General features: G+C 38.8%; 1 protein-coding gene across 4 annotated transcripts in view; it reads left to right on the forward strand.

The window, feature by feature from the left end:
• Positions 1–3928, forward strand: part of LOC106873685 (SRSF protein kinase 2) — a 269253-nt gene that overhangs the window by 117770 nt on the left and 147555 nt on the right. The gene's annotated exons all lie outside the window — the stretch shown is intronic.

Below are 3928 nucleotides of genomic sequence, written 5' to 3' on the forward strand. Positions count from 1 at the left end.
TTTTAAAATATCGCTATCAATCTGGAGTAATAATTTGTAGTTTTGAAATCAGTAGTTCTTTGACTGCTATTTCTGAATTCTCAGTATGTTGGAGAAGCAGGTTACTGTCAATCCCTATATATTTATGATTATATATATATATATATATATATATATAAAACTTGGAAGAGGATGCGTGGCGTTCAATCATATAATATAAATTATATATGCACATATACATACGTACATGTACATACATCTATACGTATACACACACACACACACACACACACACACACACACACATACATGCATGCACACATATACGCCCACATATATACATGCATTCGCATATTAGCTATCTATATACACATACGTATATACATCATGTGTATGACTTAGAAAGAGTTTCTGAAGATTGGTGTGTTGAAGTGAAGTTCTATCTACTTTTTTTAAAAATATTATAGGCTTCTTGTCATTGGGCTACACCTTTTGCCGAACCACTACTATTTCTATCTGTGTTTTTGCTACTGTTTAGCTGGGCAGGGAGGGACAGTGGCCGCATCTCTTTCATTTTATTTTCAAAGCCTCCTTGACTGGGAGGGAGGGAAGTAGGAAGTTATTCTCAAATCTGAAACCAATCGCCCTCTCCCACAATCCCGAATGCTTGAAAGAATAAGTTAAACGTTCCAATTAACGAGTAGTTAATTACTTTTTGAATGACGAAATGTTTAAATTAGTTTGCTCTCCCAAAGCGTGTATATCATCATCTACCGTTCACTCTCCTGGAGCTGATAAAACTCCAGGAGCCGTATCACTCTGATTTGGCGGCCCTTCCTACCACCAACCACTCCAGGAGTGTAATGAGTGCTTTTACGTGTCACCGTACAGGTGTCATTTACATGGCACCGGCAACGAATACGATGCACGGGTGCTATATATATATATATGGTTGATTTCTTAAGAATTTAGAAACTTCGAGTGAACGTAAAATAATTATTTTTCTATCCGATGGGTTTTTTAATACAATGATTTACAAGCTATTGTTTATAGCTTTATCTGCTTCGAGTTTTACCGTTCCCAAAAAAGACATTAATGTTTTTGTGTTTAATTATAACACAGACTTTCAAATATTATTGAAAAAGTGTTCAATGCATATATGTTGAGTATAAAATGTATTTCCACCGCCAAAAAAAAAAAAAGGCATGGCCATTAATCTCGAAATGAATTAATAATCGTCGTTTTAACTTCCACTTTACTGTGCTGGCATTGTTCAGACGGAATTTATTGTGATTTTCTGCGGCTGGATACCCTTCCACGCCTGTCTCTAAGCAAGATAATATTTTTTATAACCCGGACATGTTTTTACGGAAGATTAGAAACGAGTGGCACCGCTTGTACAATGGAGATGCTCGTTTACAACTATTGCACGATATATATATATGTATATACGAACCAGCTTGACTTTATGGTAATTGTGATGCAATGATAATGATTAGCTTTATGTGTTTTATTTTCATTTGTCTTGCTAAACGAGTTAGTGTGGAAGTTGGAGGTTGTCGAACCTCGAAATAAAAATGTGACAGAAGGGAAGTGGATGTAAGTAGAAAGATGAGGTTTTCTGTCAGTCATGCTTGACCGAAGTTGCACGGAAAAAAACTGAGTGAGTGAAGGAAGAAATTAAAGCGAGAATGGGTCGGAGTTACTCCTTGAGTGGTTGGTATCACTCAGAGAGCAGAAGCTGTAAATTAGGATTCATATAGGATAACGAGTTATCTCCCTTCATACATACACACACACACACATATATATTATATGAGGCAGTGTGCTCTTTAGAAATTCACTTCCTAACCACGTGGTTTCGGGTTCAGCCCCACTGTGTGGAGTCTTAGTCGAGTGTTTTGTACTAAATGGATTGTGAATGGATTTCGTAAACAGAAGCCTGCTGTGTGGTTTGTGTGCGCGCGTCTCCTTGCTTTGACATTGCGCGATATTTTGTGAACGAGCGTCGTCGTCATACAAGAGCTATCCTTCGTTTGTACCCGTCTGTTCAGATATGTCCACCCGTAGGGGGAGATATCAACTTTCTACTTCCGTGTGGAAGTAGGTGCGGTTTGATGACAAGAAGGGCCTCTGGTCTTAGGAAAAAAAAAAAAATCTACTTTAGTGAATTCCGCCTGACCCATGCAAGCATGGGAACTTGGACGTTAAAACGATGAAGCTAATCGCACTTTATACTCAAGCATCATACGATCTGCTTTTCATATTGAGAGAGGTAGTAATAGCTACCCGAGCTTCTCCCCCCCCCTCTTCTTCTTACTCTGGTTACTATGGTTTTGAAGCACACCTATCTACTGCTAATTAGGTCATCTAGGTAACAGACGCTATCAACTACTTTTAGGGAGCTTACAGAGCATTTGAGAGAATTTATTTCATGGGTGTTCCCTTTACTGCTAGCTTGTTGGTGTGTGTTTCTGTTGCACATAAAGTCTTGCTTTTCTTAGCCTGCCCCTCTCATCCCTCTACACTTCATATGACCACTCCGGGTACCTGTTCAACCCATGGCATCTCTATACAATGGCTTCCATGGTTCTCACAAGTCCTTCATCAATACATTTTGTTTAACGAACCATTTATATATTATATAAAAACAACACTGAAGGGCATGGTGCCTTATGACAGGCCTTCTCCAGGTCAACAGATGCTGTTTATTGTAGGTCACTCTTAGCTAAGAACTTCTGCAGGTGTCTAACTTCCACCAATCACTTGTACCATAAGCTTCTTGCGATGCTTTTCTGACGTAGTCCATCACTGGTTAAATTCGCACACGTAAAACTATTGCTGTGGGTGCACCGGTTCTTCAGGTGAGTTACAACTCGTTTGAAGACTGTGCATTGACAGGCGAAATTCGGCAGCGAGACTGTGTTTGTGTGTCCCCTCCGCGTGGCTCCTGTGCCCGTGGCACGTAAAAAGCACCCACTACACTCGGAGTGGTTGGCATTAGGAAGAGCATCCAGCTGTAGAAACCTTGCCAGATCAGATTGGGGCGTGGCGCAGCCTACTGGCTTGTCAGTCACCAGCCAAACCGTCCAACCCATGCCAGCATGAGAAATGGACGTTAAACGATGATATGTGTATATATGTATATGTGTGTGTGTGTGTGTGTGTGTGTATGTGTATGTATATATATATACATATATATATATATATATATAGTGTGTGCATAATCCCAGATATGGTATTAATCTTCAGTCAACACCCCAAAAAAAAAGAATATATATATATATATATATATATACACACACACGTCGCATACATTACTACTCCACATGATACACCATTCATTATTCGCCCTAGCGAGATATTACAGAAGAAATCTTTGTAAAATTATATAAAGTATCTGGTGACTGCGACCCGTAGGTGGATTGAATAGACAGAAAGAATCGACCTCTGAAAGACAATATTTATTTATTGTTTTCTCTCCGGTTTCTCTCTATTACAAGATATGTACATCGGGTGACCTAAGAGTCTGAATAAACTGAGCAAACGAAAGGGATAATTACTCTGTCCCCTATTGATTACCCTGTCTTCTTACCTAGGCTTAAAAACTCGTGTGTGTGTATGTAATATGTGTGTGTGTGTGTGTTTTACAAGAGTCTTAATGTGAAACCGTGTGTTGAAATAGATATTGTTACACGAATATAACTATGTACTTATGAGTGTGTGTATGGATGTATATATATATATATATATATATACACACACATACATACGTACGTACATACGTGTGTGTTTGTCCCCCATGTGTGTTGTAATGAGCTTTTCTGTGCTGCTGCAATTTGTTCAGTTGACTCATCATCAGTTTGTGATGACGCCGGTTGCGAAACATTTGTTACAAAAACAAAGAGAAAAAAAACAAAAACAACCCAAAATTATAAGCAATCGGTTT

The sequence above is a fragment of the Octopus bimaculoides genome, chromosome 11 (genome assembly GCF_001194135.2).
Source record: "Octopus bimaculoides isolate UCB-OBI-ISO-001 chromosome 11, ASM119413v2, whole genome shotgun sequence".
NCBI classification, from domain to species: domain Eukaryota; kingdom Metazoa; phylum Mollusca; class Cephalopoda; order Octopoda; family Octopodidae; genus Octopus; species Octopus bimaculoides.